Source organism: Dipodomys spectabilis, unplaced genomic scaffold, assembly GCF_019054845.1.
Source record: "Dipodomys spectabilis isolate Male_0828 unplaced genomic scaffold, ASM1905484v1 ptg000050l, whole genome shotgun sequence".
Lineage (NCBI taxonomy): Eukaryota > Metazoa > Chordata > Mammalia > Rodentia > Heteromyidae > Dipodomys > Dipodomys spectabilis.
In genome coordinates, this window is record NW_024870727.1 from 7,880,073 (window position 1) to 7,901,902 (window position 21,830).

Consider the following 21,830-nt stretch of genomic DNA (forward strand, 5'->3'; position numbering starts at 1 on the left):
TTTTTTTTTTATTTTAGTGGTTAATTGGAGTCTTACAGACTTTCCTGCCAACGTTGATATCAAACCTCAGTCCTCAGATCTCACTTTCTTGGGTACATAGGATTATAGGAGTGAGCCATCAGTGCCTGGCTGACAGAACTTTCTGTCTGGGATTAGTAGTGTGTGGGATGTGTGTGTGTGTGTGTGTGTGTGTGTGTGTGCATTAGTAATGGGTATGCACATTAGTAACATGGGTATTTGTATCTGTACCCTCATCTATACATATACATATATTACTAATATATATACATGCAATATATACATACATTACTAATATATGATATATAATATACATCACACATATACACACATATATGTTCCCAGGAATGTCCACCAGTACCTTATACATGGCAAGTGCTTAATAAATAAATACCAATCGATAAAGTGGATGATGTACAGGGAGGTGATAGGAGGTGGTATTGCCTAGAGAAGGTATAGAACCTTCAGGAAGGCGGGGCCCATGCTCACTGTGAGAATCAAGAAATCCTAGTTCCTATAACACACGACTCCAGGAGAGAGCTTGTATTGGAGGAGCATCAGTGATGAGAAATATAATGCCAGGTTCTGGGTAGGAATTCCTACTACCTACATCTTTGAGGATTTTGAGAGATTTCAAGTGTGGGAGGTTAGAATCCCAAGGCTGTTGTGGTGAGGTGTGGTATGGGTATTTGGAGGAGATTTCAGGCCTTTTTAGTTTCCACCTGATGTTTGTGACTTCTGCATCTATTAAAAAGTAGAAGACAATGGAGTCAAGTGACCATGAGCTGAACTGAAACCTGCGAATCTGAGCTCAAATATAAATATCCTTGCTTAACCAAAAATACAAGAGGGGGATGTGTGTAGGTTATGTGTCTTCAATTTCCCACTGGAAGGAAGATGACATGGATTTTTCTTTTCTTTTTGGAGCTCGCAGTGAGTGGAGAGAGTCCAGGAGATGCTGACGTCTAATGGAGAGATACCACCCTGCAATTGGAGGCCAGAATTGCCATGCTGGCTGGCACCCCATATTCTGAGCTTCTATTTATCAGTATTTAAGAGGAGTGGCTTGGATTAGAACACTGCTAAAGATCACTTCCAACATATTCTTAAATCCTGAGACAGTTGAGGACTAGAGGCTGCCTGAGGGTACTTATATACCCAGAGTTTCTTTAGAAATTCTTTTTTTGGGGGAACCAGTACTGCAGTTTGAACTCAGAGCCTGAGCACTGTCCCTGTAGTTTTTTGCTCAAGGCTAGTGCTCTACTACTTTGAGCCACAGCTCCACTTCTGGTTTTCATGTGGTTAATTGAAGGGTCTCATGGACTTTCCTGTCCAGGCTGGCTTTGAACCATGATCCTCAGATCTCAGACTCTTGAGTAGCTAGGATTACAGGTGCGAGCCAACAGTGCTGACAGAAATTCCTTTAAAAAAAGTTACCATGTCTGTTTAAGGTATAAAATATGATTTTATAGCTATTCTAGATCTTGGTACCCACACGGTCTTACAAATTAAACATCTCAATAAACTAGTAATTAGTGCTGGAACGTAAATCTCTTCTTCGTTTTTAGGTGAATGATTTGCTTTCCAACCATTAGGTTCTGATTTATTCTTTAAAAATTAGTTGTGGTTGAGGATGGAAGGGAAAAACAGAGCGGACTAGGGAAGAGGTGACATTGTCCCAAAAGAAATGCACTCTTTACCTGACCGTGTAACCATCACCTTTAGGATAACAATAAATGTTTGTTTTAAAACTTAGTTCTGAGTTTTGAGGATGAAACGAGAGCTGATGGACCCTTGTGCTGCGCCCTCCCTTCTGGTATCATTTCAGACTGGCATCATACCAGAGTCTAAGGTTAGATTTTTTTCAGGTGCTGTCTAATAGGTGAAATTAGAGCCCATAGTTCTTTGCAGTATTGATCTACGACACTGAGATTTGTTTGATTAGTGTGGTAGATGGTGTAAATCTGGTGTGCGGCATAAATGTGGGTGCAGCTTGGTGTCCTGTAGCTCTGTGTGCAATCGGAGTCACCTGGGGAGAGAGGCACAGGTGAATCCAGCCAGCATTCTTTGCTCATCCTGGACTCAGGTATCAGCATGTGATCCGGGGTGCTGCTGGTTGCTAGGGCTGAACCGCAGACATCATGACATGGCTCATGGTTGAACTGAGCAAGGTCTTAAAGTCTTAGACACACAAACAGAGCACACACACACACACACACACACACACACACACACACACACACACACACACCGGAAAAAATATATACGTATATAGTAAAATAAGTAACAAAATAAAGATATACAATATTCATATATAAACACAAAAGACACATATAAATATATTACACATAAATATATTCATATATAATAGATTTATATATACTTTTTACCTATTTTTGAATTAGGGTGCATTCACAGTATAGGGGGTTTCATTGTGATATTTCCATTCAGGCACACAGTGTAATTTGATTGTGTTCTCCTGTTCCCCTTTCTCTCCTTCCTCCTCTCCCCTCTCCCCCTCCCAGCATTTAATCTCCCCCTCCATCTTCTGGCCCCTTTCTACACAGTTCCCCTTTCATACTCATGACCCATTACCATTACTAATTACTTATCTATTGCTGAAACAAATCATGCCAGACTTAGTGGCTTAAAACCACAATAATCATTGATTCTCTCTTACACATTCTGTGGTGGAAGAATTCAGCAATGGCTTACCGTGGATAACTCTTCTGAGCTGAATTAAGAGGCTGGCAAGGTCTGCTGTCTTCCTCCTCCTCCCTCCTCCTCCTCCTCCTCCTCCTCCTCCTCCTCCTCCTCCTCCTCCTCCTCCCCCGCCCCTCCTCCTCCTCCTCCTCCTCCTCCCTCTTCTTTTTCTTCGGTGCCATTCCTGGGGCTTGAACTCAGGGCCTGGGTCCTGTCCCCGAGCTTCTCAATCTCTCTGTCTCTCTCTCTCTGTCTCTCTCTCTCTCTCTCTCTCTGTGTCTCTCCCTCTCCCTCTCCCCCTCTCCCCCCCCCCCTCAGCTAGCACTCTACCATTTGAACCATGCTCTATTCTACTTTCAGCTTTTTTTATTGTTAATTGGAAATTAGTATGTCATGGACTTTCCTGCCCAGACTGGCTTTGAACAGTGATCCTCAGATCTCAGCCTCCTGAGTAGCTAGGATTACAGGCGTGTGCCACTGGCACTTAGCTCTGCTGTTTTCTTAAGGTCTCAATAGGAGCTGGAGAATCTCTCTCCAACAGGGTCTACTCGTGGTTGGTGGGAGGAGACCCCATCACAGGCTGCCTGACCAGCCCCAAAACCTCTCCAGGGTTGCTCTTTTGAGGAACCGTGGAGCACCAGAGAGCAGCAGCAAAGAGTTCTCCAACCTCCCCTTGGAAACCCCATACTATGATTTCTGACGAATCTTGCCCTTCCAGTGTGGAGGGGGCCCAGATAAGGACATTGGCAATGGCAGGATAGAGGCCTGGAGGGCCCTTTCTTGAGAGCCTCAGGACTCCTCAAGACTCCGTCAGGAGTCTTTCTTTGAGGTGTTATCTGTGAAGTAACACTCCTAGCCTTCCATTCCACTGCGCCATTGTCTTAAAACAGTTAAGACCATCTACAATTTAAAAAAAAAAAAAGAGTTCTGCTTCACTGGAATACTTTTAGTTGGGTTTTATCTTGCTTGTGTCTTTACCAGTTTTCCTGGGCTAGAGAACTATGCTTGGCCACGTGACAAGTATTGATTAAAGAAATCTCAGTTGCATGAATGAAATTAAGTTATGTAGAAGGGATCTGTTGTATTTATTGCACTTACACCTCCAAAAAAATACTGGCTGTGATGGTTTCTGATACAAGTGGCCTTTTGGATAGAGCCATGAAAGCATTAAGCTAAAGAAGAGTAAAGGAAAGCCCAAAGGAGACTATGTTTGTGTGCCTGGTGGTCAATACATTTATCTATCAATCTGCCTCTTTAGGGATCAGCAATCCCACTTCCTTCTTTTGTAGGTGCCATTGGGGTTCACAGAAGTGCCTTGTCTTGTTGAAGGATGGAGCTTTGAAGTCAGAACTGGGCCCTGTTAGGTCACCCCACTCAGTCAGATTGCTAATAGCATCCTGGTCACCTTAAGAACAAATTATTCCCACCAAACAAAACAAGCTTGACAAAGCGGGGCCACACAGGTTATCATCTCATTGCTTGCATGCACAGAATATGTTCAGTTGGTGAATTAGCCAAATAAATGTATTTAATTAGGTGGTAGAGGAAAGTACAAGGAGTTAAGCGGTCTAAATGTGTCAGAATGTTTCCAGTGCAGAAAAGTAAAAATTAGGCCTACCGTGGTGGTACATGCCTGTAAGCCCAGCAATTTAGAGGTTGAAACAGGTCAAATGTCCAAGGCTAGTCTGGGCAATTTAGTGAGAAATACCTCAACATGAAGCTTAAAAGAGGGAAAAAAAGCCGAGGGCCAGTGGTTCACAACTGTAATCCTAGCTACTCAGGAGGCTGAGATCTGAGGATCACCACTCAAAGCCAGCCCAGGTAGGAAAAGCCATGAAAATCATAAACCACCAGAAAGCTGGAAGTGACGCTGTGGGTCAAGTGGTAGAGTGCTAGCCTTGAGCTGAAGAGTTGAGGGACAGTGCCCAGGCCCAGAGTTCAAGCCCTATGACCACACACACATACATACATACATACATACATACATACATACATACATACATACATACATACATATACACACACACACACACACACACACACAAACAAAAGGAGGAGAAGGGGGAGAAGAGGAGGAGGAAGAGGAAGAGCAGGAGCAGGAGCAGGAGCAGGAGGAAGGATTGGAGATGTGCTCAGAGATAGAGTGTTTCTGTGCCCAGAGCTGCAGTCCATCCATCCATCCATCCAGATGGTAAGATTTTCTGTGACAAAAAAAATCCAATCATGGAACTTGAAATATGTGTAGAATCCTTATGTGTGTGAGCAACCAGATGACCCCTCCAGTTCTAAGATGCAGAAAATCCAGACGGAATGTGAGCAATTATTAAAATTTTAATTATTAAGGCTATTAATAATAGAGCACCCAGAATGTGCTCAATTATTTATTTGAATTATAAAGAAAAAAATCTGTGCCCTCTCCTTTCATTTTAAGAGTGATTTTTTTTTTTTTTGCAGAAAATGGAGAAGAAGCAAAAATAATTTCCATCTGATTCTTTTTCGTTTCTTTGTTTGAGGTAGAGTTCTCTCCGTGTAGATGAGGCTGGTATCACACTGATGCCTTCACATTGTCATGGGCTGGAATCACAGGCATACACTGATGTTACAGGCATATCACCATCTGATAACTATGTATCTAGTTTGGTATATGGATTTGTTTTCTCTCATTGGCGGGTGATCTACCAACTGAGCCATGCCTCTAACCTTCAGTGATTCTTTCCTTTGTGCAGCCGAATAAATGTCTTTAAAAGATTTAAGATCATTGGGGCTGGGAAGGTGGCTCAGTGGTAGAGCGCTTGCCTTGAATGCACAAGGCCCTGAGTTCGATTCCTCAGTACTACAAAAGCAAAAAGAAAAAAGCCGGAAATGGTTCTGTGGCTCAAGTGGTAGAGCGCTAGCCTTGAGCAGAAGAGCTGAGGGACAGTGCCCAGGCTCAGAGTTCAGGTCCCACAACTGGACCTCCCCTCCCCCCCAAAAAAGATTTAAGATCATAAGCTGGGGGCTGGTGGCTCACACCTGTAATCCCAGCTACTCAGGGGGCTGAGATCTGAGGATCATGGTTCAAAGCCAGCCCGGGGAGGAAAGATTGTGAGACTCTTTTCTCCAATAAACTATCAGGAAACTGGAAGTGGTGCTATGGCTAGCTGAGCTGAAGAGCTCAGGGACAACACACAGGCCCAGAGTTCAAAACTCAAAAAAGACTTAAGATCACATGGAATGTATTATCTCCAGCTAGTTTTTCAATGAGATAATTTTTAAATTCCTCATATAGAGAATTCAAAATCTGTTTCTCTCTCTCTCTCTCTCTCTCTCTCTCTGTGTGTGTGTGTGTGTGTGTGTGTGTGTGTGTGTGTGTGAATCCCAGGGCTTGAACTCAGGGTATAGGTACTGCCACTAAGCTTTTTCTGCTCAAGGCTAGCACTCTATCACTTAAGCCATAGCTCTGCTTTTAGCTTTTTTGGTAGGTGGTTAGAGATACCAGTCTCAAGGATTTTTCTGCCCTGGCTGGCTTTGAACTGGAATCCTCAGATCTCAATGTCCTCAGTATTTAGGTTTATAGGCGTGAGCCACTGGTACCCTACTTAAACACCTATGTTACCTAGGTATTCACACACAATGAGACCAAAGGAGAACATTTTTAGGGGAGGATCATATAAAAAAATATTGCAGTGAACTTCAGGAAATGGAAACTAGAAGTTTTTTTCTCTGTTGTTGTTGTTTCTATTTTATTTTCCTGTTGTCTTGTTTATTTGTTTGTCTGTCTTTGGGAGGGTCGGGGGGACACAGAAACAGAGGGATGAAGGGTAAACAACTGCAGCCATGGTACTTACTGGACACTGTTGAAAATGAACTATACAACTTGTGGGGGGGTTGGGTTGGGGAGGGTGGGAAACTGGGAGAAAGTGAGGGAAGGGGTGACATTGTCCAAAAAGAAACGTACTTACTCGCTACCTGACTTATGTAACTGTAACCCCTCTGTACATCACCTCTATAATAACAATAAAAAAATTAACAACCCTATGTTAAAGCCGATGGCATACTGGAATATTTATATATTACAGGAATAGCCCCCAAACCACTGCCTATAAGACCCACCTAGATGGCCCTTGTTAACTTTGACCTTGTTATGAAATCAGAATTATTTAGTGCCTAGCTGGACTTGTCCTTGGTGCTGGGTTCCAGTTCTTCTCCTTGAGTATCATGTTTTTAAGTGTTGTTGCGAAGGTATTCTCCCTTGAGGTGTTTTTTTTTTGGTTGTTGTTGTTTTGTTGTTTTTCTGAATTAACCAATGTTTCTTTTTCTTGCCTGAAACTTAATAACATATTTGATGAACCATTTTTGGATTAGTAGTGGTATCTCGTGCCATGTGTAGAGGAGATGTTTACATGTCATCTGTCACTCTCTTCTTGAAAACCACCCAGCAAGTATGTTTGGAAAATGTGTGGGATCCGACTCCAAGGTTTCTATTTTTGTGGACTCAGAGATGATTGAATTCGTGACTATCACAGACGATGACAGGATGAACTAGCATGGGCTCTAAAGGAAGAGCCATTCTCCAGCCTTTATCTGCCAGGTGATGATTAAATTCAAAATCTTGAGTTAGGATTTTTCTTTCCATATGGATTAAAGATATTTTTAAGATAGTAATGAGTTAGCTGAGTGTTGGAGTACTTACCTTGCATATAGCAGGCAGGCCCTGATACTCAGAACCCCGGGATAAAAAAATTACAATAGAAGACAGAGCCAGAAGCCAAGAGGGTAAAAAGCTCCCCATTTTGGAGTACTAGGTACTTCCTACCTGCTTGGGAAGGACTTAGGATTGATAGAACTTCATGGTTGTCAGTCTTGTGAAGGTCAGTTTCCTAGATTTACTAGATTTTTATAAGCTAACCCTCCCCTTTAAGTGCCTATAAATGATTTATACCTAGGGTAAAACTCCAACCTTCATATGGACATGGTTTCATCATTTTTTTTTAAAGCTGCCCGTAATCAAGTTAGGGCAGGTTGGTGGATGGGATAAATTTAAGCAGTAATTACAAAGTATTTAAATAATATTAATGATGATATTTAGCATTTATAGAGCACTTTATATCTTCAAAGTACTTAAGACATTACCCAGTAAATACCTCTGATTATAATCTGTATATAAATGCAGTTAAATCCAGAACAGGTTGAGAGAAAAGTAGGTATTTGGCTAAGCATACCAATAATCCTAGCTACTCAGGAGGCTGAGACCTTAGGATAGTAGTTCTAAACCAGTTCTGTTGGGAAAAATTGGGGTTGTGTCTCAAGTGGTAGAGCTCTAGCATTGAGCAATAAAAGTTTAGAGACAGTACCCAGGCTTTGAATTCAAACCCACTTGTGCATGTACACACACAAAGGAAGGCATGATGTTAGGGAACTAACTAGAGAGCGTAACAGTAAAATACACTACCTACCTAAAAGGCACCAAGCACTTAGTTATGAAAATTCTACTGATGCAAGCATACAGACATAGCTATACTAAGATCTTACTTTCAAACAAGTATAGAAAGGAAAACCACTCAGACTGTGTCCTCTCCCTCTCACCTCCCAAACAGGAAGGAAGAACGATCATCAATGGCAAGAGGCAGGTGCCCTAAGGCAACACCATGTGCCAGCTTCACGCTCAGGAGAGGACACTGTACCTCCTCCTCGTGGCTTTTGGTGCTCTACACAGTCAGTGAGATTTCTCTAGTAACAAACTATAGAAATGATCCCTGAAAGTATAGTCTTAACCAGTGTTTCCTAGTGCTTCCTTAGTGGATGAAACTCACACATATTACGCTGATGGTGAGTTTCTTTCATTATTTTTCTTTTTAAATACAATTTATCCCAAATTTATATTGGCATTTATTTTCTAAAGAACCTCATTACCAGATTTATGAAGCATTTTGAATTCTTGCAGGATTTTGAAGACATTGCAAGATTCCACCTTAATTACCATAGGGTTGCAAAACAGCCAATCACTGGGCAGTTCTCTGTAGCCCCACCCTCCGTCCTCAAAGTCTTGTGATTTCCTAATCTGGTAAAGTTTTAACTCCTTAAAGCAGTGGATCTCAAAGAAAGATCTCTGGACCTGCAGCTGAGGAGCATATTATATCCTGTCTGGGACTGGAGGTGTGGCTTCCATGGTAATCTCCTGAGCCAGGAGCAGAACAAGCACTAGGTCCCAAGTTCAAGTTTGAGGTCTTGCCTGTTAGATCTGCTGAATCAGAAACTTTGAGGTCTAGCCAGCAGCCTTTCCATTAAGAAGTCCCTCCTAGTAACTGAGATGCACTTGGGACGGGATTGCAATTGTGTATTGAGCAACTGTTATATGATTAATAGCATTGTTACATGAGGAAGATATAGTAATTTAAAAAAGTATAATCTGCTCTTGAATGGCAGAGGTACAGTGTTAAGGAACAGTCACTCAGGAATTTCAAGTTGCTTTTGGCATAGCGATGTGTCTACAGAAGTTTGAGAGTGCATGAAAGTGTTGGAGTAAGAATTTGGGACTCACCTAAGGTCACTAATTCACTTTCCTAAAATCAGAGAGATTATGGAAGGCACCCAGTGTGTGAGGAACAGGGAGCTTACTAGTTCATACTAATGAGACTTGAATTGCTTGGAAGCAGAAGAGTAATATTTGGACTAAAAACTCTACACCTTTCAAGCGATAATCCAAGACTGCACTTTGTTTTTATCAGCAAGTTTATTCAGTGCAGAAAACTCTCCTCCCTTAGGTCATAAAGATGCTGCCAGCTGAAAGTAATCCTCTCCCAGGGGCCCACAGGGATTTAATTTAAAGCCCCAGGAGGTGTTGACTTTTGCCTGAAAGGTAAAGAAAGGGAAGCCGGGAAGGGAAAGAATGAGGGAGGAGAAGAGAAGGAGGAAGAAAAGTCCATATTCACAAAGTTTTTCATCCCTATTTATACTCTTGAGATAATTTTTTGTGACCTGGAATCAAAAGGGAAATAGGCAGCAGGTTAAAGGATTTCCTTACCGAAAAACCCTGTGAAATTTCTCTGTAAGAACCCATAAACATCCCTTACTCAGTCACAAATATGTCCTACGTTGTTTATTCAATCCTCAATTCTTAGATAAGCAAACTATTTATATTACATGTCTATTTATTTGGGGGAAGATTGATGTCTGGTTATGGTTGTCATAGCAACCATATTTACAAATGGATAATGTGCAAGCATTCACATTTTATTTCAGTACTGTTGGGGAGAGATTTTTTTTCTTTTTTTTCTTTTTTTGTCAGTCGTGGGGCTTTAACTCTGGGCACTCACTGATCCTCAGCTCTTCAGCTCAAGGCTAGTGTTCTACCACTGAAGCCACAACACCACTTCTGGTTTTCAGAGTGGTTTATTGGAGATAATAATCTCACGGACTTTCCTGCCTGGGCTGGCTTTGAACCATGATCCTTAAATCTCAGCCTCCGGAGTAGCCAGAATTACAGATGGGAGCCAATGATGCTCAGAGGAAGATACTTTTTGATAAAGTGAATCCAAAACTCCTTGGGGGAAGGCCTATTTTAAAGGAAAAAGAGATGGCTGGATAATTATCATTAAGCTAGATATAAAAATTATTTGGAGCTGGACCCAGATGGCTCATACCTATAATTCTAGCTACTCTGGAGGCTGAAAGCTGAGGATTGCAGTTCAAAGCCAGCTGGGGCATGAAAGTCTCTGTGAGACTCTTATCTCCAATTAATCACTCAATTTACAAAAAACCAGAAGTGGCATTGTAGCTCAAGTGGTACAGTGCTAGCCTTGAGACAGAGAGGCTCAGGAAAGTGTCCAGGCTCTGAGTTCAAGCCCCACAACCAACAACACGAAAAATGCATATATGTGTGTGTGTGTGTGTGGTTTCACACAATATTGGTAACTTCAGTATACCACACTGCTATCTTTAATTACACAGATCCAACTTTCTCAGGAGAAGTCTCAATGTCATTAGCATAGCATCAAGCAATTGCTGGAGAATGTTAGTCAAGAATGTCACCTATTCTTGAGCTAGGCACTGATGACTCATGCCTGTAATCCTAGCTACTCAGGAGGCTGGCGTCTGAGGATCCCAGTTTGAAGCCAACAGTAGGCAGAAAAGTCTGGGAGATCCCTATCTCCTGTTAACCAGCTCAAGTGGTAGGATCCAGGCCTTAAGCAGAAAAGCTGAGGGGTGGGGATGGATGAGGGAATGAGAGAGAGGGAAAGAGAGAGGGAAAGTTCTGAGTTCAAATCCTAGTACTGGCACAATTTTTTTTTTTTTTAAAGCCACCATCTCTGTAGAAGTAGAGCAATTCAATACCTTAAATATTCTCCCTGGGACCAAAGGGTCAGATTTTTTGACCCCCTTTGGTGTGGAGATATATGTTTTATTTAAGAAAACTGAAATTGAGATGACTTATCTCAGCCTTCTGTTGGATTTCTCTCCCACTATTATGATAATGTTATTTGCTGCCATTTGTGTGGTCCTGCTGCGTGGCACGATCCTATGGGTCTTGTAGCTCTGGCCCTTTCCATTTGGACTCCACAGGTCCCCCTGGGAGTCAGAGACTCTGAGGGTGCTGGGGCCCTTGTTTATGATGGTGATATCCTATTCTGGAATGTTCTGCAAGATCCCAGCCCTGTACTGCTCTTCCTAAAACCCCTCCCTGCCCTCTTGTCTTCTGATGGGTTCCTCTGACTCCAGCTCCAGTCTGACACAACCCTGTTTCCTTTGCACGAATGTGAATGAAGACACAGCACAACGGTGCTTTCCTGGCCTTTAGGACCCATGGGCTGCCTGGAAATAGGAACGGCAGGGACACTCCATGTTCTCTTGTAGCTTTAAAGATGCAACTTGTGCGGGTGTGGTTCTCGTCGTTTTCTCTAGTCTAAGCAGCCTTTATTTTGGGAGGAGAGCAGATGTAAAAGTGTGAACTATAGAAGTCGACACATTTTGGGGGAGAAGGATGAGGGCATCTTGAAATCTTCCTAACCCATCTCAGTGACGTCATTGTTTTCCTTGAGTGACTGGAAATTAGCGAGGGAAATCTCCTGGAACCTGCCCAGCTGCGGCCCTACATCTCCCTGTAACTGATAATTATTGTGGGTTCTTACTGCTAGGAACCAAAAGGGTCCCCTTCCCCAAACAAAGCTCCAATGTGAATTGCCCAAACTCAGCCAAATGCATAGGACCTTTGGAATAAAATTCCAGAGACAGAGTCAGATCTCATGTAGAGGGTGGCTTTCTAGGTTGGGCAGGTGCAAAGAAGAGCTGGAGAGCTTGAAGCCTTCTGAGATCCCGGACGCAAAGCTCTCACCAATCACCCTTTGATTTGTGTTCTCGTTTGCAAAAGGCACCTAGGGTTTTGCGAGTCCAGGGAGCTTTCTTGTGACTCTGGTCTCCTGTGGCCTACTCTGTTTCTTTTTCTTTTCTCAGAGCGGTGGTCTCTATTTTGTATCTTCTCATCGGATACAATACATCCCACATTAGATTTCAAGAAATCGTGTTCATGTTTTGTATGTTGCCCCTTGTTTTGCAGTTTTTGCAATTATGATTGTGTCCCCACTGAGAAGAAATGAGGACAAAGTATTTCTTGTAGCAGGCACATTCTCGTGCGTCTTGCCCTGTTCCTTGGATACCCGTCGTTGACAAATAATTTGGCGACATTTCCTATGGTCACTGGTTGAATGGTGTGCTACATTTTGCTACTTGATGATTTCAGGGCTGCTTTCAAATGAACATCTCTGATATTTTAAAAACTAATTTGAGTGAAATGGGAATGTGAGGAAATCATGAGGCCACATGAACTGAACAGTTCACAAATCTGCACATAACACAACTTCGTCAGACTGTGATCCATCCATGATTCATATAAATCTGAATTTCAAGTATGAACACCAAAACTTTATCAGACTACGATTTATCCTTATTTCATATAAATCTGAATTCCAAGTACTATATCCCTGAGAAGATGGTAAGCTACCTCTTTGTGCATTGTCTGCAGGATTGTACTATGGTTTACCAACTTTGGAAAACAGTTGGTAGCCAAGCCCTGGTAGTGCATGCTTGTAATTCTCCCTACCCAGGAGGCTGAGATCTGAGGATCGTGGTTCCATGCCAGCTCAAGTAGGAGGGTCCACAAGACTTTATCTCCTGGTAATCAGCAAAATGCCACACTGGAGGCATGGCTCAAGTGGTAGAGTGTCATTCGTGAAAAATGAAAAAGCCAAGCAAGAGTACAAGGTTTGAGTTTAAGTCCCAGTAATGGTAAAAATAAATAAATAAATAAGCAAAATGATAGAATAATTTGGCTTGTTTTTGAGGAGCTCAAACAGCAATTTGCTATATGGTAGAGCCGTTCCATTTCTGGATATCTATGCAGGAGAACGCACACAGGAGACTGCATAAAAATTTGTATATTTAGGTTCATCGTATCTTTATCCACAGTGGCCCCCAAAATGGATAGAACTCAACTGTCAGCTGTTGAACAATAATACAATGTCCCTGTATAATGAATAACTCCTGAGCGTTACAAACAAATGAAATACTGGTACTTGTGATAATCTAGAGAAACCTAACACATGTTATACTAAGACAGGACATTTCCAGACAAGAAGACAGAAAAGTAGATGATGAAGACAGAAAAATCGACGACGATGAGCTGCCCAGGGCTGGAGGTGATAGCAGAGAGTGCTTATACCTGGACGGAATCAATCCCTTTGGGGTGATGGAAATGTTGGAAGAATTGGGGTGGTGATAAGCTGGTGGGTTTGCTGGCCTGTAAATTATACCTCAATAAAGGTATTGACATACAATCTGTAGGAGACACTGCATTAGAGTTAGACCAGCTCCGTGTATCACAGGAGCAATTTCTCCTATGAGATCCTAGCGTGATCTAGGAGGTCTGTGTCTCTAACACCTTGGGTCGGGGGCTCTGGTGGGGACTTTGGCCCATCCTCACCGCATCCTCGATTCCAAGGGCTGCTACACAGCAGATGAATCATGGGAACTTCCTTCGTGCTAAGGCTGCAGAGAAACAACTTGGTCTTTGGAGTCAACACTTGGAGGACTGGGCCTGTCAAAACTAGCTCTTTCTATTTCCTCGGGGTTCTTTGCATTTTCTCATCTCTGTCTGGAAGTCTTCTGCAGACCTGAACAGTAAGGGACTAGGACCATCTGTCTCTTGCCAACCCCATCCCCAGGAGCCTGGAAGCCACACAAAGCCAACTTCTATGTATAGCCTTTTGTTTACAAAAAGAAACGCTTATGCTCACATTCACAAGTTAAAACTGAATTTACCAAGGCCATCTACATTGCAACTAGACCCTACTTTATTTTTATTTTTATTATCATTACTTATTTTACAATCTTTTTTATTATTTTATTATTTATTTTATCATCTCCCCTTGTCTGCTTCTAAACAGCAATTTAATGCTTTCCAAATTGAGTTGTTGAGTTTAATTCGTTGTTATCTACCAGCCCTCGGAAAAAGATCAGGTAAAACAGAGTCGAGCAATTTTACAAGGTATCCATTTTGTGCATGTGTGCATTAAGTCCCAGCATGGAAAGCATTTTCCCCCCCAGTCTTGGGGCTTGAACTCAGGGCCCAGGCGCTGTCTTTAAGCTTTGTTTCTTTGTGAAAGGCTGTCACCCTACCACTTGAACCACAGCTCTGCTTCTAGCTTTTTGGAAATTCCTTGGCGATAAGAGTCCCATGGCCTTTTCTGCCTGGGCTGGCTTCAAAACCTCAGTCCTCAGGGTAGCTAGGATTCTAGGCATGAGCCACCAGAGCTTGGCAGAATGTATTTTGTACAAGGATTAAGGGCTATAAGTTTTATGCTCTCTGCTTCAGCTTAGGCTATAGACCTGCATAAGACCCAACTATGGGGATTTTAATTTGTAAACTTTAGTTGAGTAAGTCAAGCCCAGGACCCCTGGATCTGCACCCGTGGGTTCCCACAGGCATTGAGGAACTGTGATGAGCTGTAGGTCCTGACATCTGCTTACCTGACTGAAGTCTCACTCACTTCTTAGATACCTTCTTCTAGCTAGGTGTACCACTGTGGATTGGCAGGGGTGTTAGGAGGTAGGGGGCATCTGGAAACACAAAGAATATAGTCTACCTGGGGTGATGGAAGGCGGTGCTACTTGTTCTTTCCCCCTCCCTTCCTTCCTGTCTTTGCTCCACCAGGTCTGTCTGGGAGAGCTATTCGTCTTGTAGAATTTAACTAAGAAGATCTACACCTCGTTTACTGCTCTTGTTCTTGAAGTCTAGAGCCATGTGCTGTCTCTGCAAGCATTCGAAGAAGACATCATGCTCGGAGGAGTTCCCTGGAGAAAAGGAACTTTCCAGCTTGGTGGGAGCAGAAGAGCCCAGCTTGGGTGTGTGGGGGGGGGGAGGTAGTGACGGTGACCCCAGGAGCTTCTGATGGTGGGGGGAGGGCAAGCCTTAGGAGATTTCCAGAAGAGGGAATGATCTGGATGGGACTTGAGTGGGATCACTGTGGTTCTGTCTCCGGCCTGCCACGGCTTCTCCCATGAGCCCCAGTGGGGGTAAGGTGGGAGGAGATTGGCTCTTCTGTGGAGCAGTTGGGACAAAGGGTGGGTGGAATGTTCTTGAAACCCGTGGAGCCTGAACATCTGCATTAGCTTTAAGGGGCTGATGGTTCAGGTGTGGAGGGCAGGGAAGGGAGGCAGGTTAGGTTGGCTGACGCTGAAGCTTGCCATCATGATTAAGAACAGGGCTTTTAGGAAGGAGTTGGTGGTCCAGGATTTGTGGTCCTCAGTTTGGCAGGTCCCAAGTCCTAGATTACATGAATGCATAGGTGTACTTGAAACAGATCCACAGCATAATTTAAATAATAGTGTTACTAAAGTGATACAGGTAGCACTGTAATATTATTACCACTACTATTATACATAAGTTATAATTATTTATAATATTATAGTGTATACTAATTTTTCAGCCATACCACTTGTCATGTGTGAAACATTGAACTCTTTGTGTGTGTGTGTGTGTGTGTGTGTGTGTGTATGTGTGTGTGTGTGTGTGCATGCATATGAACCAATAGTGGGGCTTGAACTCGGGACCTAAGCACTATCCCTTAGCTTTGTCCTCAAGGCTAGTGCTCTACCATTTGAATCACACTTCTGTTTTATTTTTGCTTGTTGATTGGAGATAAGAGTCTTGAGGATTTGTCTGCCTGAGGTGGTTTTGGACTGTGATCCTCAGATCTCAACATCCTGAGTTGCTAGGATTATAGGTATGAGCCAGTAGTATCTGGCAAGCCAGTTGTTTTAATAGAAATCTGGTCTTACGAATGCAGCGGCATTATATAACATGTACTATTCTCTTGGTTTTACAGATGTGGAATCCTAAAACATAGACTAAGTGACTTACTGAGAATTATGAAACTTGATTTTGATCCGGGGTTGGTCTCATTTTTAAATCTACAAAATGTAGGTTCAAGTGGTTGAGTACCTGTCTAGCAAGAATGAAGGAATTGTGAGTTCACTTCACAGTAAAAAATAAGTTTGAACTCAGAGCCTTATACTCTCCCTTGGCTTTTTCACTCACTGCTGGTACTCTGCCACTTGTGCCATGTTTCCACTTTGGGCTTTTTGCTGGTAATTGGAGATAAGAATCTTGAGGATTTATGTTGCATAGGATGGCTTTAAACCATGATTCTCAGATCTCAGCAAAACAGGTGTGAGCCACTGGCACCTGGCACTTTCAACTCTAGGATTAGAACTCAAACACTTTCCTGGTGCTTGGATCTGTTTATTTCTGGCTCTCCATGGAAATGTGTTCTTAATTTTGGAGGACTTGATACTCTGACATTTTTATCGGAAATGTGCTTTGGGGGCTGGAATGAAGCCAGGTTTGAGTACCAGGTCAAAATCACTATCCTACCAAGGGAGAATTATTTATCTGAATAAACCCCTATATCCTAGTTTCTAACCCTGACCAGCTCACAAACACTCCAGTTCCTAAGACGCCTTCTTATGCTCAGCTACAGTTATTAGTTGTCATCTAAATCCCCTGGTTAACATTCATCTTTGTCTTGATTTTTTGTCTTGTTCTGGTTATGTATATATTTTTTTTGTTTTAAAAATTATTATTAAGTTGTTCAAGCTGGGCACCAGTGGCTCACGCCTATAATCCTAGCTACTCAGGAGGCTGAGATCTGAGGATCACAGTTCAAAGCCAGCCCAGGCAGGAAAGGCCATGAGATTCTTATCTCCAATGAACCACTCAGAAAACCGGAAGTGGCACTGTGGCTCAAGGGGTAGAGCGCTTGCTTTGAGCTGAAGAGCTCAGGAACAGTGCTTAGGCCCAGAGTTCAAGCCCCATGACTGCCAAGAAAAGAAAAAGAAAAAGAAAAAGAAGTTGTCCAAAGATACTATGTTGAAAATGAACTTTGCAACTTTAGTGGGGGTGGGGAGGAAGGAGTTAAGAAGTTGGGAAGGGAAGGGATAGTAGGGGAAAAACAAAGGAGGGGGTAACAATGCTCCATAGAAAATGTCCTCATTATCTTACTCATGTAACTGTAACCCCTCTGTACAACATCTTTACAATAAAAACAATTAATAAAAAGAAGTTGTCCAAAGGAGTCGCCATTTAACAAAGATGTTTCTCAATACAGTATATCTTGATGGTCACCCCTTTCAAGATTCTCATCCATTTCTCCCCTATCACCCCTTCCCTCCCTCTTCTTAATTTTGTTAAGATATTCATTGGATTCATATATGCATTTTACCCTGCTTCTCCTCTTCATTCATCTACCCCATTCACCTTGATCTGGTCAAATTTTATATCATTCCATTTGTTTAATTTTTTGCTATTGAGGGACACGCATATTGTGTGGTTTATATTTGTGACCTCTTTTGGGAGTGTCCCTTGTTTGGACCGAGTGGAGGGGAGACGGTTGTAAACTTCGTGTGTCTTAAAGACGAAGGAACTTTGATACCAGGAAACCCAGCTCCCAGAAGGTGTGGGCTTCTGAGAAATTGAAGGGCCTGTGTCATGGGCAGCTGTGGACCTTAATCTTGGCATTGTTAGAAACCTAGGTTCTGAAGTTCCTAAGCAAGAGGCAGAAAGCCACCTGGGGTGATGGCTTGGCCTCCCATGGCTTTTGTGTTCTCTTACACTTGAAAGTGGTTCATTAACCCAACACACGACAAACAGCTTGCTCAGTGCAGGCTTGTTAATGAAGACAGTGATCTTTTCCTGGTGACAGGGCTTGTTCCCACTCTATTTTGTTGAACCACCAAAGGCATAGTCAGAGAGGGTAGCAGGAAAGCAAGGAGAGGGACATGGTGCTCCCTTGGGGGTGGAGGGTGGGAGACAAGAGACAGGTGCTTAGCTTCCACTACCCCTTAATTTGCTTGACATCTGTCCCCCGTGGTACATGGTACGTGCTCAAAGTTCTATAGTGAATCCTGGCTGAGATCTAAAGATCACCACTCAACGATCACAAACAAGGCCATAATAAAGTTACCAGCACAACTATATTTATCACAGGAGTATTTACCATAGCTAAGATATGGAACCAACCCAGATGCCCCTCAGGAGATGAATGGATCAAGAAAATGTGGTATATATATATATATATATATATATATATATATATATATATATATATACAATGGAATTCTATGCTTCCATCAGAAAGAATGACACCATCGCATTTGTTAGAAAATGCAGACTTGGAAAAAATTATATTAAGTGAAGTAAGCCAGACCCAAAGAAACATAGGTCTCATGGTTTCCCTTATTTGCAATAACTAGTATACATCTAGGGTAATCTTATCAGACAAGCAGAAAAGGCCAAAAGCTATGTACATATGACCATATAAGATAATGATAAGCAAAATGAGCCCCAAGATAGGGACACAAGAGGTTTTACCTTTGTCACTGTTGTTTTTAATGTACTATGTGATTTTTTTGTTTCTTTTTTTTTGTATGTATACCCTGTTTTCACTGTATTTGATTCTGGTGTCTTGCATCTTGTATATACATTTTTCTAATTTGGGGTGAGGAAGGGAAATAACAAAATCCTGAAACAAGGATACAAGTTGACCCATTGTAACAATGAGATGTACAAGACACTATGTTGAAAACAAACTTTACAACTTGGGGTGGGGGAGGGAAGAGGTGGGGAGGGAAAGAGGGAAGGGATGGTAGGAGAAAAACAAAGGAGGGAGTAACAATGCTGGATAGGAAAAGTACTCATTACCTTACTCATGTAATTGTAACCCCCCTGTACCTGTAACCCCCTGTATCTTTGCAATAAAAAAGATCACCACCCAAGGCCAGCCCAGCAGAGAACTCCATGAGATTCTTATCTCCAGTTCATGAGCAAAAAGTTGGAAGAGGAGGCATGGCTCACATGGTAGCGTGCCAGCCTTGAGCAAAGAAGCCAAGCAAGAGTGAGAGGTCTTGAGTTCAAGCCCAACTTCTGTCACAACAAACAAATAAACAAGTTGAATAAGGTCATTTGGAGCCTTCTAGGTATGCTCCTAAGAAGCCTACGACAAAGATTCTCTCTCCCTAAATCCAGGGCATCCAATGAAGTTCAAAGATGGTGCTCAGGTTGGGGGCAGGTGCTCAAGGATTTCAGTTACGCTATAGGAGTTAAAATGATGAAGCTAGTATGGCAGAGACTCATCTCCCTCCCTGACTACTGGGAGAGAGAGGCTGGTCTGGTCTGGGACAGAAGGGGAAGGCCCAGCTATTCCTGTGTACTGTATACTGAATGGCTCTAAACCTCAGAGCATTTCAGAAACAGTCACAGCTATTAGCTCAGAAGCAGGTCTTGGGAGCACAAGGTAAAAGCCCCTTTTCTCTGCCCATGCAGACACTTGGGTATTTATCTGCTTTATTTTTAGCATGTAAATATTGATGAGCTTCAGTGAGTGCTCACTGGCTCCTGTGGTCACCTTCCATCTGTAGGAGGAGAAGACCAGGCCAGCCTAATGGCATTCTGGGCACAGAGCAAGGTGGAGGGGAGCTGTGCTCATTGTGTCTGCAGAAGGCAATTTAGCCTGTCACCCTATCTCCCATGGCCTTCTCTAGGTCCCTCCTGCTAAGCATGGGGACGGTTTTCCTTTTAGCAAATACAGATGGTTGCACTTGCTAGCAATCAGCCATGATTCTACTGGACTAAGGCTTTATTGGATAGAGTCTCTTCGTCGGATAGAATCTCTCAGGTACTAATGAGTAGAAATTCCAGCTATAAACATAGAATGAATAGGTTCCAAGCTTTTATAGGCTTTGGGGCAATTGTAAAAGGAGAAGGACTTGGCACGAATGCCACTACACTTGATTTAATTATTTTGAGATGGCCTGAGATTCTCAGAAATCTGAGCACGTGATCCCAAGGGTGGAGAGGGTAGAAGTTGTGGGGTGGAGAGAGTGCATCAGAGCACCATGTGAGGGCCAGGATGGGGGACAGGTAGGGTGGATGCCTTGCCTACTTGTGCTACAATGTTCTGATCTTCAGTGTGTTTCCAGGCCTTTGAAAATCAGGGTGTGAAAATGAATGCTGGTGGCCCTGCCATCTGGTTAACATCCGCCACAGCTTACATTGGCAGGGAATTCAGCCAAAGCAGTTTTGGTAATTCCACAGAGAGTCACCTGGATGAGAGGTGCCCATGAAATGCTGGGAGCTCACTGGGGAGCGCATGGTATTTCATTTGTTTTCAGGGTTTCTGGAAGCAGAATGACTTAGAGATCCCATCAAGGTCAGACTGTCTAGATAGGAGTCCTGGCACCATAGCTTCCTAGCTTATAGCCTGGGTCACATGATAAAAAAAAATCTCTATACTTTGTCTACACCTGTGCGATGGTACCTTTTAGGACTATTGCAAGTAGTTACAAAGACCCATTTTCATGTAAAGGACTTAGGACAGAGCTTGCTATAGTGTTTGAATATAAGTAGGGTATATTTGGGTATAAGTTGGGGTATAAGTAGGTTTGCAGGTATTAACTTCTCTCTTTAGGAAGCTCATAGAGCCTGGGACAAGTTCACACCTGTAATCCTAGCTAGTCAGGAGGCTGAGACCTGAGGATCGAGGTTCAAAGCCAGCTTGGGCAGGAAAGTCTGTGAGACTATTATCTCCAATTGAACACCATAAAAACCAATTAGAGCTGTGGCTCAAGTCATAGAGAGGTTGCCTTGAGCAAAGAAGCTCTGAGAAAGTGCTCAGGCCCTGAGTTCAAGCCCTAGGACTGGCACCAAGAAAAAACAAAACAAAACTCAAGTGTGATGGTTGAAGAAGATAGAAAAACAGATACGTTCAGTAAGAACACCAGGCTAGGTGGTAGTTATTACAGGGAGGGGAAGATGAGGGTAAGCTGTCTAGGAAAGGTGGGCAGTGGGGCTCCACAGAGCTCGGTGGTTCCCAGCACAGGGGTGAGCTGTGAGCAGTCATGTGAAATGTCATCATGGAGGAAGTGGGAGATGTTCATAGAAGTTGCATTTACATCTCTGCCATGCTGTTTGCTGTCTGCACCCCAGAGCAAGCTGTGTCTTTCCATGCCTGGGTTGGGGTGTCTCTCTTTTATCCTCCCTCTTCTCTGTGCCTCCGGTATTTCCCTCTTCAATCTGGCATAGGGTCTGGGCAAATCATATATAGGAAGTGTTATTTATAAATAAGCAACAATGTGGTATGTAAGAAAAAATCTGGATATTGGTCATCAAGTGGATAGAGTGAGAAACAGAAAATTCTCATTTATGAACCCTTGTTTGCCAGGCGCCGGTGGCTCACGCCTATAATCCTAGCTACTCCGGAGGCTGAGATCTGAGGATCACGGTTCAAAGCCAACCCAGGCAGGAAAGTGCATGAGACTCTTATCTCCAATAAGCCACTCAGAAAACTGATGGCTCAAGTGGTAGAGTGCTAGCCTTGAGCTGAAGAGCTGAGGGACAGCGCCCAGGCCCTGAGTTCAAGCCCCATGACCGACCAAAAAAAAAAAAGAAGAACCCTTGTTTCTGGCTTGGGTAATCTATTAATAAAACATGTCAGGGAAGACAATGGATATTCATTCTGAAATCAGTCCAATAAATGTCAAAAGGGCATTGGTGAAATTTTATTAAAAATCGTTCTATTTTT

The 21,830-nt window shown here is 42.9% G+C and overlaps 1 protein-coding gene and 1 non-coding gene across 7 annotated transcripts in view; one reads left to right on the plus strand and one right to left on the minus strand.

The window, feature by feature from the left end:
• Tnik (TRAF2 and NCK interacting kinase) overlaps window positions 1-21,830 on the plus strand; it is a 394,212-nt gene that overhangs the window by 7,437 nt on the left and 364,945 nt on the right. The gene's annotated exons all lie outside the window — the stretch shown is intronic.
• Window positions 8,257-8,472, minus strand: LOC122107320. Its single transcript, XR_006147340.1, has one exon. It is a non-coding gene; the product is annotated as a small nucleolar RNA U3 (small nucleolar RNA).